The sequence below is a fragment of the Pan troglodytes genome, chromosome 14, assembly GCF_028858775.2.
Source record: "Pan troglodytes isolate AG18354 chromosome 14, NHGRI_mPanTro3-v2.0_pri, whole genome shotgun sequence".
Classification (NCBI taxonomy): domain Eukaryota; kingdom Metazoa; phylum Chordata; class Mammalia; order Primates; family Hominidae; genus Pan; species Pan troglodytes.
In genome coordinates, this window is record NC_072412.2 from 29,704,497 (window position 1) to 29,717,990 (window position 13,494).

Genomic DNA, 13,494 nt, shown 5'->3' on the forward strand with positions numbered 1-13,494 from the left:
TGCACCACCACACCCGGCTAATTTTGTATTTTTAGTGGAGACAGGGTTTCTCCATGTTGGTAAGGCTGGTCTTGAACTCCCAACCTCAGGTGATCTGCCTGCCTCCCAAAGTGCTGGGATTATATGCGTGAGCCACCGCACCTGGCCCTAAGACTATCTTTATCTCCTTAGGTTGGTGAACATGTGAAAAAGATGACCGTCCAAATTCCTCATTCTGATTCAAGTTCCTTCCTGAGCTGGTCCCATTTCCCCTGCTCACTCAGCCAGTTCAGTCACACTCCATGGCCCAGGCCAAACTCAGTCTCGTCTCTCACTTTAGCCTCCCATGGCTCCCTTCTTTGGGCGAAAGCTCTGCTCTATAAAAATGGATGCGAGCACAATATAATACCCTTCACTTTGGACTTGTATAGCTTGATCATTAAAATGGTCATTTTTTTTCCCCCACACATATTTAAGGAGAGGCTTGTCAACTGTCCAAGGACTGCCCTTAAATTTTTAAATATTCTTGTCATTCTTTTTGGAAGCACCTATTATGTTATCATCCTTATCTTACTCTTTTTTTCTATGTTGTTAATTAGTCTAACTCTAGCCTATGGTTCAAGCTGCTTTTTTTTTTTTTTTTTTTTTTGACACCATCTTCACTCATTGCAACCTCCGCCTCCAGGTTCAAACTATTCTCCTGCCTCAGCCTCCCTAGCAGCTGGGGTTATGGGCATGTGCCACCACATCAGTTAACTTTTGTACTTTTAGTAGAGATGGGGTTTCACCATGTTGGCTAGGCTGGTCTTGAACTCCTGGCCTCAGGTGATCCGCCCGCCCTGGCCTCCCAAAGTGCTAGGATTATAGGTTTGAGCCACCATGCCCAGCCAGTTCAAGCTGTTTTCTAACATCACTTTCATAGGCTCCGTGACATTTTCCACCTTCTAGATTAGCATTTTCACTGTGCTATCCATTTGCTGTGCTTTAATGTATACAGCACTGGAGAGACTGTTCAATGACTTACAGATGCTAAGAGGCAAGAGATGCTTGAATGAGGACTAATTTCACAAGTCGGTATTAGATTATTTGTTAATCTTTTCTGCAGGGACTCTCATAATGAATCTTTGGATAAGGAGGGTCCTCTGTACAACCTTCCCCACTCAGCCTTTCTCTTTCTGCCCTATCACAGAATTGTAGCCTTTGTCTTGACAAGCCAGCCAGCAGCACTTGATGGAGTTCATCCGAAGCTGTGCTTTGCCAGTACTTTGAAAAGGAGGGAACTTCAGTGTTTGCTTAGTTCATTCTCAAGTTTCTTGCCAAGATTTGGAAACAACAAAAATAGTTATCATGAGAATGATTGAGAATTTCTGAAATTCAATATTTTGTGGAAAAAACTGTGTTTGCATATGTATGTATTGCTACTTTCTCTAAGCTGGAAAGATGATTGATACTAGTAACTCACAAAAACGGTGAACATCTTTTCCTCCATGCTTCTCTTTACCATTTGAAATTCTGGAAATTTCTAGGATTAATTGCTTCAGCAGGAAAACTGCAAAGATACCATGCTTATTGTATCTTACCATTCCACTTATTTGAATTAATGTGCACTTTTTAAAAACCTGCAGGGCACAGGGACTCACACCTGTAATCCCAGCACTTTGGGAAGCTGAGGAGGGCAGATCACCTAAGGTCAGGAGTTCGAGACCAGCCTGGCCAACATGGCGAAACCACATCTCTACTAAAAACACAAAAATTAGCCAGGCGTGGTGCCACACGCCTGTAATCCCAGCTACTTGGGAGGCTGAGGCAGGAGACTCACTTGAACCCAGGAGGCAGAGGTTGCAGGGAGTTGAGATTGTGCCACTGCACTCCAGCCTGGGTGACAAGAGCAAAACTCTGTCTCAAAACAAAAACTGAAAAAAAATAAACCTATTTTCTGCTCACGATTAAGACAGGAATATAGGCAAAAGCTAAGCAACACACTCAAGTAATCTAAGTCCATTTTTGTAATTATTACCAATAACGTAATTCAGAAAATGGAAGCATGTTTTAAATTTGATTTTCTTACCGTGTACACTACAGAACTAGATAAAAAATTAAAGTGTACTTAAAGGTTTCCTTCAGAAGGGATAGAAAAATGTTTTATTTTCTCAAATTAAATAGAAGTGACTGCAATAAACAATTCTCACTGTGTTGCAGATGAACTAATTATTTTTCTCCTCATAGTGTTTTTAAAATTATCAAAACAACATATATGCATAGTATATAAAACATAATATTGACTTCCTATCATAGGGTATTAGGATTCAGACTTTTTTTTTAACTTTTTCTTCACAATGCAATGTACTTTCCCCCTTCTCCTCTCCTCATTTCCCAATATGTATATTTTTAAAAACTAATTTTGTTTTTGAACTGGAGTGCAGTGGTGCGATCTCGGCTCACTGCAAGCTCTGTCTCCTGGGTTCAAGTGATTCTCCTGCTTCAACCTCCAGAGTAGCTGGGACTATAGGCACATGCCACCACACCCAGCTAATTTTTGTATTTTTAGTGGAGACGGGCTTTCACCATGTTGGCCAGGCTGGTCTCGAACTCCTGACCTCAGGTGATCTGCCCACCTCAGCCTCCCAAAGTGCTGGGATTACAGGCGTGAGCCACCATGCCCGGCCTAAAAATTAAATTAACATTCGTATTATTCAACAACTGTGTAAATATTGTTCACTGTAGTGGACCCTCATTGCATTTCCTTTCTTGACATCTTTTTGGTTTCTGGTAGCTAGTAATTATCTTTTTTGTTTCCATTTGCTTAGCTTTCTAGGTTCCTATCGCTATTTGTCACCATACTCTCCAACAGAACTTTAAAACTCCTCTCATACCACTTGGGCTACTGACTTCTTGGCAGCATCCTCGATCCTGCTCCACAGGGCCTGGATTCATCTCCAAGCCCGCAGCTCTACAGCTGCTTCCAACCATCATTTTGGAAATTCTCTTCCCTTCTTCTCCGTTCCCTGTGTCCTCTGTCTTCCCTGTTCGTATATTTGTGATGTCTTCTAGAAACTTCCTGAGAAAGGATGCACAGGCAGAAAATTTTTTGAGACTATGTTTTATGAAATGTCTTTATTTTACCTTCTTAGTTGATTGACAGTTTGGACATAATTTCCCCTTAGAATGTTACAGGCATTTCTCCTTTGTTGTTTAGTTCCCAGTAATACTTTTAAGAAGTCTTAAGTTATTCTGTCTTGATCCTTTTATCTCCCCACCGTCACCCAGCCACAACCAAAGCTTTTTGCATCTCCTCTTTATCCCCATAAATTTCACTATGGTGTGTTTTGATATGGAACTTAGAAAAACGTTGTTTTTACTGAAGTATAACATACAGAAGAGCGCAAATCATTTTACAAAATGAACAAACATTTTTGTAACTAATACCTAGATTAAGAAACAGTGCTACCAAGAGCCACTACCTGCTCCTCGTGAGAACTGCTATTGTAATTTCCAGTACCATAGATCAGATTGCCTGTTTTTGAATTTTTATAGAAATGAAATCATTATAAAATGTGTATTTTTTAAAAAAATGTACTCTTTTGCTCCTGGTCTCTTTCATTCACCATTAATTTTGTCTGATTCACCCACGTGGCTGCATGTGGTGGCAATTCATTCATTCTTCTTCCTATATATATATATATAATTGATGTATCCAATTTTAATGAGGATGGACTTGTGACTATTTCCATTCTGGGGATACTAGAGATAGGGCTGTCATAAATGTTTCTGTACATGCCCTCTGTTGAACAGATGTAGTTCTGTTGGACGGCATAAGACATTTTTCATTTTCAATCTCAATTCTTTCTTCAGTTTGGTGAAAATTGCTGGAATTAATTCTTTCGTGATTTCTCCCTTCTTCTCTTTTTTAAAATTTATTTTTTAACACAACATCAAGTTTCCTTTATCATCTATAATACAGTTATACCCAAACTTTCTAAGACCAAACAGACAGTCCCCTGCCCAGACCAGGAAATTCCAATGAGCCCCTAAAGACACACAAAGGTGAATGTGGAAGATCATAGTTCCAGCTGCAGGTCACAAGTCTTCCATTCAAACACTCCATGCTTTTCATTTCCATTTGTTAAAGAAAGCGTCTTACAGGACGTTGTTGAAAATAATTTCATCCCAGACACCAGGTTTCTTCAATAATACACAGCTCCATGAAATTTGTGTTTCCATCCTACTGATAGGAATACAAAGTAATTTTTATTTTTTTATTTTATTTTTTTGGTGGTATAGAGAAGTAAAACTATCAGTCAGATTCCTTTAGTAATAAAGAAAAGGAGAGGAAAGAAAGCATTTGGGCTTTGCTGGATGCTGGTTTCTACTTGTCTGAGGGTGTGACTTCAAAAGAGTTAAATCACCCTGACACCACTGCAGTAATTAGTACTAGCAATTCTTTCTTTCTTTCTTTCTTTTTCTTTCTTTCTTCTTTTTCTTTCTCTTTCTCTCTTTCTTTTTCTTTCTTCCTTTCTTTCTTCCTTTCTCTCTCTCTCTCTCCCCCTTTCTTTCTTTTTTCTTTTTTTCGAAGATGATACAAAGAAAAATACCCCCATGGACATAAAAATGGCCCAAAGGTGTTTTGTTTTGTTTTGTTTTTTGAGATGGAGTCTCGCTCTGTCACCCAGGCTGGAGTGCAACGGCATGATCTCGGCTCACTGCAACCTCCACCTCCCGGGTTCAAGAGATTCTCCTGCCTCAGCCTCCCTAGTAGCTGGGATTACAGGTGCCTGCCACCATGCCCAGCTAATTTTTGTATTTTTAGTAGAGATGCGGTTTCACCATGTTGGCCTGGATGGCCTCGAATTCCTGACCTTAAGTGATCCGCCCGCCTCAGCCTCCCAAAGTGCTGGGATTACAGGTGTGAGCCACTGCGCCCAGCCGGCCCAAAAGTTTTTTACTGAAGATCAATTCTCCCCCTGCCCGCCTCCACTGAAAAGGTACAAAATGAACATTTTGTTTTGAGATGGCAGCTCCATCAGGCATTCCAATTCACCCAGCCACTTATTCCCACAGAGGTGAGGGGAACAGGCATTAGGTTTTATTAGTCATGTTGTATTTGTAACCAGATGTGTCCTCGGCAGCTTATTTGAAAGCCATTGATCCTTTGAACACGTGTAGAGAAGCATGGCTGTCCTTCACTGACTGTCCATATCTGAGCATATTCAGCTACCATGGAAACTACGAAGGAAGGAAAAATATATTTACTCCAAAATTCATTTACTGGGAGTTTTAAGTGCCCTTTCTTCCACAGAGCCCCAGAGTAGTGCTAATGTGCTGGGGGCTGCTGTATTTTCCAGCATGAGCTCCCATCCTCTGAGGGTCCTGAAAAGGATTGGTCCTGGAGTCTTCATGAAAGGAATGAGGTGGAACATGGGTAGCCCCAAACCTGATAGTACGGGGAGTGGTGGGGGTGGCAGGGCAATGTTCACCACAGTGGTGGAGGATCACTTAGGGGTAGGCTGAAGTAGCTGCTGCAACAGGAGGAAGAGCTCATGGCAGTCCTGGAAAAGGCTCTAACTTGATCCCAGAGTATGTGGTTCCGTCCTTCTTTTTCTTTTCCTCTGGCTGCTTGAGATCTTCTTGATTTCACGTTGAGTCTGTGGCGATTGCAATCAACTTATTAAAGGACTTCTCAGCAGCCATGTCTGTAGCCTGCCTTGTGGAAAACTGGGTGAAAGCACCCTGCTGCCTCTGCATTAGAGTGATGGTCAATCTCTCCTAACTGGTAGAAATGATTTCTCTGATCTGTTTCACCCAGACCATCCACGTCTAATGTGGTGAGAGTCTTGTCCTCTGGTGGGTCCAGATGAGGCATGGTTGAAGTCTGCTTTAGAAGCTTATCAGCTATAGGGTCATTGATTCCATAATATGAGTCTTCAACATTTTGATCAGCAAGGGGATCATCCAGATCTGTAGGCTTCTTCTGTCTGTAGGGACACTCCTCTTTTCTCTGATACTCTCCTTTCACCTAGCAGGAGCAAATGTGAGGCTGATTCCTTTGATAGTAGGGTATGGTCCAGGCCAGTTTGAGCAGCACGACACTGGGGGATGTGTCTTTCCCCAGCATGCTAATTAGACGTGTTCCATCAGAGTTACAGATCTCTCTCCATATTCTGTGTGTAGAACCCTCGGTTGACATCTGACTTTGGCACATTACTTTCAAAAGACAATGCTGTGTCATGAACCTGGATGTGCAGGCCACACTCTAGGTCTAAGAGGCAGGTCTGACATTCTCCAATTTACTGCAAATTTGGCACACTTTAGTCTTTTTTTTTTTTTTTTTGAGATGGAGTTTCGCTCTTGTTGCCCAAGCTGGAGGGCAATGGCGCGATCTTGGCTCATCACAACCTCTGCCTCCCGGGTTCAAGCAATTCTCCTGCCTCAGCCTCCTGAGTAGCTGGGATTACAGGCGCCTGCTACCATGCCCGGCTAATTTTGTATTTTTAGTAGAGACGGGGTTTCTCCATGTTGGTCAGGCTGGTCTCGAACTCCTGACCTCAGGTGATCCACCCGCCTCGGCCTCCCAAAGTGCTGGGATTACAGGCGTGAGCCACTGTGCCTGGCCTAGTCTTCTTTAAAAAAGCATGTGGACCCCAGGGCACCAGTGAAACACTGGGAATGGCCTGGCACAGAGACTGCATTCCTTCTTGTATGTTTTTTTCTCTTTTGGGTGTGTGTGTGTTTCTTTTATTTCTTGATACAAACACATAAATGGATCAAAAAGTATGTTCATCTAGAAAAATGGACTTCATCCAAAAATGAAAAACAAGTTTCAATGAATTTAGATTTCCTAGCATTTTACTCCTAACCCTAAGGGTTAAATTTATTGTCCACTTACATGCCCATGTTTCTGACCCAAGCTAAGGGGCTGGAAAACGAAACTCAGAGCTAGTGTGTGGTGGCACATGCCTGTAATCCCAGTTACTTGGGAGGCTGAGGCAGGAGGATCACTTGAGCCCAGGAGTTCAAATCCAACATGGGCAACGTAGCGAGACTCCATCTCTAAAATTAAAAATCAGAACAATCTCATGTAAATATGGGAAGTCTTAGCATTGATAAAACCTAAGATTTCCTGGAAATAAGTGGGAAGCCTCTAATCCTACCTGGATAGTGCTTTTCTGGGGGATTTTTCAGCACAAGTCTAAATCTCACAAAGCACCTTCAAAAACTGGGCTATGCAGTATCATAGGCATGGCAGTAGGTCCAAAGGCTGGATTCAGGGGCCATGTAAATAACAGGAAAAGCAAATCAAGGACCAGATGCTGAGACTTCCCCTTGAGTTCCACATTTGGGAGAACAAGGAGTTGACCCCTACGTAGCCTTCTGCTTCTTGGTAAATGGTTGCTCAGCTACATCTTGTGCTTCAGCTGCCTTTTGTTTGAAGAACTTTGTGTTCTGGGTACTCTCTTGGCCCCGTGTTGGGTAGAAGGAAGTGGTGTCTCAATGCCCACCATGGGTGTATTTGGTATAACCAGAGTGCCCAAAGTTCTTGCATGACTTTAGGAAGCATGGCTTTGTTGAAATGATCCTCCAGGGTGGGGGCACTGAAATCTCTTTTGTATATTTCTCATATTTGCCCTGAATGGCTTTGCTGGTAATGACCTTGCCATATGCCTGAAGCTCAGCTTGCTGCTCTTCCTCAGCCAGCTTCCGCAGGTGCTCAATTTCTGCTTCCTCCTTCTCAAGCTCGTCTTCCTCGTCTCTGCCCCCTTGTTTGTTTTAGCTTCTGAACTTTCCATGCCTCCTGCTCCTCCTGACTCTCCTCTTGGTGTTGAGCGCATCCAGAGTAGTGCGGCCCCGCGTGCTCTCCGCAGGCTCTTCCATGGTCTCCTACAGTCTGGAGGGGGCACCATGCCTCCTCAGGGTGCCTTTTGCCTCCTGCTCCAGCTCCTTCTGGTTCAATGCTTCAGCCTCAGGTTCTTGAACTGTCACTCAGCCCTTCTTCCTTCCCAGTGAGGGCCTGCATCAGGCGAGGCTCCGTCTCATCCTCACTGTCTGTGGACTCTCCATACTCAGATCTGCTCTGAGCTCCCCAGGACGCCCCTCCTCACCGCCTCCCCCGCCACCCCTGTGCCTCCCACACTCCTGTCTCCTCTCCTGTACTCCCTGACACAGGGTGCTGCACTGCCACCTCATCTCCTCATCCTCGGTTTCTTCCTCTTCTTCTTCACTGACATCCGCTCATTCCAGGCGCTAGGCACCTGCTTCTCTTCTGAAGCTGCCTGCTTCTATCACTCCAGGCTCCACTGTTTTCCAATGCCGGCCAATCTCTCTTCCTCTCGTCACTCACCTGGTCCTGAAAATGCCACAGCCTGGCTGGCTGGCTGAGCCCTCCTCCTGTTCCTCAGGCTCTGCTTCCTGTTCCTTGGATTTCCCAATGAATGAAAATTCCTCATCCGCCTCATCAGAGGACTCCACAGGGGCACAGTCTGGCCTTCTTCTGGACACACAACGTTGGACCTTGGACCTTCACTTTCTCTGTGGAAGTCTCCCATTTCTCACTGTGATGCAGGACGGCCCCAGTGCAGAGTCAATGGGCGATTGCTTCATGAGTGCCCTTGGGACTGACAAGTTGATGGGTGGCAACTCCCAAAACTGAAAGATTCCAAACTGAACACCTACAATGTCAATGGACAGAAAAATTCCTTTTCGCCAAGGTGCACGGGGCACTGCTACGTAGCTGATCCCTTCCCGTGCTTGACTTTAATCATTCAGCTATGTGGGTTTTCTCTAAGGCACATTTGGCACAGATGGGAAGTCCACACACATCCTCCAGGCTCTGCCTGTTCCAGGCTTTTTTTTTTTTTTTTTTTTTTTTTTTAAGACAGAGGCTCACTCTGTTGCCCAGACTAGAGTGCAGTGGCGCGATCTCAGCTCACTGCAACCTCCGCCTCCCAGGTTCAAGCGATTTTCATGCCTCAGCCTCCAGAGTAGCTGGGATTACAGGTGTGCACCACCACGCCCGGCTAATTTTTGTATTTTTAGTAGAGATGGGGTTTCACCATGTTGGCCAGGCTGGTCTCAAACTCCCAACCTCAGTTGATCTGCCCATCTCAGCCTCCCAAAGTGCTGGGATGGACAGGTGTGAGCCACTGCACCCAGCCTGTTCCAGGTGTTAAAACCCAGAGAGGTCACCATCTTGAGAGCGTCTGAGGTGGGAAGTGGGACTCTCCGAGTCCTGGTGTCTTCCCCTGTAAAGGAGGAGAACTTACATATCACCCACCTGATCAAGTCAGGCCCATCCAGGAGAGTACTCCTGTTGATTAATTTAAGGACTTGGCACTTCACATCAACCAAATCCCTTCAGGTCAGCACCTGAACTAGCTTTGTATGGATACCAGGGAGAGGGTGTGTCTGATTTCAACTAGGGCAGGGATGCTAAAAGATTCTGGGCCCTGAAGCCCCAACTGCAAAATAAGTCTGTCAAGGTCTCTAAAAATGTACACCCATGATTTCTGATTTATTTCCCTATCTTATTGAGAGTTTACAGTCAAACAGGAATGCCCAAAACTCCAGCCTCTATAAAACGAACTGAAATTAGCAGTTTTTCCTTCAATCTGGAATCAAAATAATTCAGGCATAAAGGGTCTTTCCCATGGACAACAGCAATAGCATCCTTAAAGCAACTCTGCTTATATTGTCCTTGGTATTGAGATCAAACCTCCATTCAGAGCTTTACTGGTCTGAGATTTTCTTTCTGGGGATGGGCATCTGGAATGGTTGCACTCAACTCTCAGCTAGATGTGTCTGCACCCACACTTGCAGGTGACTGCCACGTGGGCAGGTTACCCACCCTGGCAGGTCCTAGCGATGTCTCTCTGCCTGGGATTGAACATGCAAGTCAGAGGTTCTGAACCAACCACTCCCCACCTCAGAATGTCCACTTCTGCCCCAAAAGTGAGATAGTGGGAGCCTTCCAGTGATCCACTGGCCTTCATCTCTGTTTCCTAGCCACAGCTCCTCAAGCCCTAGGAACGGCCAGACCAATAAGGGTATCTTGCTTTGCTAATGAGATGACTAATGGCTGGGGACCCCTAAGTAGCTTCAGGATGGAGGCTGGCACCAGAAAGACCAAGGCGAGATTGGAGAGTTAGAATTTCAGCCTCACTCCCCCAACCTCCGGGGAGGGAAGAGGGGCTGAAGGTTGAGTTGATCAGCAATAGGCAATGATGTAGTCCATCATGCCTGTGTAATGACGCTTCCATAAAACCCTCAAAGGACTGGGTTCGCAGAGCTTCCAGACAGCTGAAAATGTGGAGGTTCCTGGAACGTGGTGCCCCTGAAAAGGGCATGGAAGCTCTGCACCCTTCCCCCACACCTGGCCCTATGCATCTTTCCCATCTGTTCCTCTGTATCCACTATAATATATAGGTCAACATAAGTAAAATGTTTCCCTGAGCTCTGTAAGCTGCTCTGTCAAATCAACTGAACCTGAGGAGAAGGTGGCGGGAACGCCTGATTTGTAGCCGGTGGGTCAGAAGAATAGGTAATCACTTAAAGATTTACCTCCATTTTTATTCCTGAGCTTTCTCTGCAACTGCGGGGCCCAATCCAGGACAGGCAGAGAACTGGCGCTTACTGTGCTCTGTTGGAATTCAGGTGAGTCAGGAGGCGCCTGGATGTAGAAACGTGTTCCTCTGCACTCCTGGCCTCCAATATTTTATATAGCCTCTGATCTTGTTTTAGGTTGCAATATCTTCTCTCTTAAAAAAAACCATTTTTTTTTCTTATGTTCCCTGTCATGTCTTGTTTCAGTTCTTTTTCTTCTGTTTGCATTGATTTCCATTTCAGCTGGGCAGCCCACATGCATGGTGATCCTTGGCTACCTAGTCGCATTTGAGAGCGAGGCATTTAAAATGCTGATGGATGTGAGGCTGAGGATGGAGGATTGCTTGAGCCAGGAGTTCAAGGTCAGCCTGGGCAATACAGTGAGACCCTATCTCAAATCAAAACAACGACAATAACAAATGCTGACTCTGTGTGAGGGTGTTGTCACTGGGTGATGAATTAGAGTGCCGGCTGCTCTATTGGGAATAACTGAATATTATTATTATTAATATATTAATAATATTAATATTATTCTGTTATTCATATAAATTTGGCAGCATAGTTTTGTCAGAAAGGAATCCTCCAACCTGGGCCCCATGTAATAGAAGAGGTTGACAGATCTCAGCAGTCACTTGAAGAATTCTACTCACTTCCTGTTTTTCTGCAAAAGAATCCATCCCATTCTCAGCAGTGCCCAGTATTCCTGAGTCTAGAGCTTCACTGTCCAATATGTCAGCCACTAGCCATATGTGGCTATTTAAATCAAAATTAAAACTAAACTTCATTTCCTCAGTCACACTGGCCATATTTCATGTATTTTTGTTTGTTTGTGGGTTTTTCTTGAGACAAGGTCTTACTCTGTATCCCAGGCTGGAGTGCAGTGGTGCAATCATGGATCACTGTAGCCTCAACCTCCTGGGCTCAAGAGATCCTCCTGCCTCAGCTTCAACTTCCTGAGTAGCTAGGACTGCAAGTGTGTGCCACCATGCCCAGCAAATTTTTGTGTTTTTTATAGAAACGGGTTTTCAACATGTTGCCCAAGCTGGTCTTGAACTCCTGGGCTCAAGCGAACCACCCACCTCGGCCTCCCAAAGTGTTGGGATGACAGGTATGAGCCACCACGTGCAGCCACACTGGCTACATTTCAGGTGGCTATTGAGCCACTAGTTGTTAGACAATGCAGATATAAAGCACTTCCATCATCACGGAAAGTTCTATGGCACACTGCTGGAGACTAAACCTCACGTTTTGTTTGTTTGTTTTGAGACGGAGTCTTGCTCTGTTGCCAGGCTGGAGTTCAGTAGTGTGATCTCAGCCCACTGTAATCTCTGCCTCCCGGGTTCAAGCAATTCCCCTGCCTCAGCCTCCCGAGTAGCTGGGACTACAGGTGTGCATCGTCACGCCTGGCTAATTTTTTGTATTTTAGTAGAGACGGGGTTTCACCATGTTGGCCAGGATGGTGTTGGTCTCCTGACCTCGTGATCTGCCTGCCTTGGCCTCCCAAAATGCTGGGATTACAGGCGTGAGCCACTGAGCCCGGCCAACCTCATGTTTTATACTTGGGGAGAAGTGGTTTCCTAACTACACTGTTGAGGAGGGAATCTGGAAGTGTGATTTTCCTCTTTTTTTAGAGACTTGGTCTTGCTCTGTTGTCCAAGCTATAGTTCAGTGGAACAATTAAAGCTCACTGCTGCCTTAACCTACTGGGCTCAAGTGGTGCTCCCAGTTCAGCCTTCTGAGTAACTGGAACTACAGGCGGGTGCCACCATGCCCAGCTAATTTTTGTATTTCTTCTTAGAGATGGGGTCTTGCTATGTTGTCCAGACTTGTCTTGAACTCCTGGCCCCAACTGATCCTCCTACCTCAGCCTTTCAAAGTGCTGGGATTACAGGCATAAGCCACCACGCCCAGTCCAGTTTAATTATTCTTTATACAACATTTCATTAATTATTGAATTTTCAATCCTACCGTGAATCCACCTTTAGGGGTACCTGAAGGCTCCCCTTTCTTGAAACTTGACTCTTAACTAACCCCCTACAACACACACATTTGTAGGTGTAGGTTTCATGCTGTTAATTACCACTGGTCCATGTGTCTCCCATCTTTCAAAACATTCTTTATCCCTATCCTACTCCTTCAGCATTACTGATGGGTTTTCAGCAAGGAGCAGAGATAATGCGTGTGGCCCATGCCAAGCCTGAAGTCCTCCTGAGATGTTATTCACATAACTGATGACAAAGGCAATGGGGAAAAAGTGTTCTGCTGCTTAGCTTTGTCAGGTTTTGTCCAAGGTTTGCTTAGTTACAGTTTTAAGAAAATTTTATCATCTCTGATTTCTTTATATTCCATTGTTTTATTCTTTTTCCAAATATTATTTGAGAACTTACTACAGGTAAGGCACTGCTCCAGTTTTAAGTTTTCTCACTTTACCCTCCCATTTCATAAAAAATATTGTTGCTAAACATTTTCAGTGAAAGTTTAATAATTATGTATGTTGGCAAAACCTCATGAACCAAACACAGGGCAAGCTTATTTTCAACTGACTCAAGATTGGTTTCCTCTACCCACAGCCTTAAGCCGAGTCAAGAGCTGAGCCCATTCCATAGATGCTAAACCTCAGCCAACCTTAACCTGTGAATATGAGAACAGATACGTGTTGATACAAACCACTGAGTTTGGGGTGGTTTGCTATAGAGCATTATGTTGTCTGTCTAACACCATGGGAAAAGAGTCCTTACAAACAGGATTTTAGATTTTTTTTTTTTTTAATACAAACACATGGCTAGGCACAGTGGCTCACTTTGGGAGGCCAAGGCTGGTGGATCACTTGAAGTCAGGAGTTTGAGACCAGCCTGGCCAATGTGGTGAAACCCCATCTCTACTAAAAATACAAAAATTAGCCAGGCGTGGTGGCACACACTT

At 44.5% G+C, this 13,494-nt stretch overlaps 1 protein-coding gene and 1 pseudogene across 2 annotated transcripts in view; both read right to left on the bottom strand.

Annotated features, from left to right (window-relative positions):
* HMGB1 (high mobility group box 1) overlaps positions 1–13,494 on the bottom strand; it is a 157,992-nt gene that overhangs the window by 74,171 nt on the left and 70,327 nt on the right. The window lies entirely within an intron of this gene.
* On the bottom strand, positions 5,159–6,294 carry LOC104001812 (pre-mRNA-splicing factor RBM22-like; annotated as a pseudogene).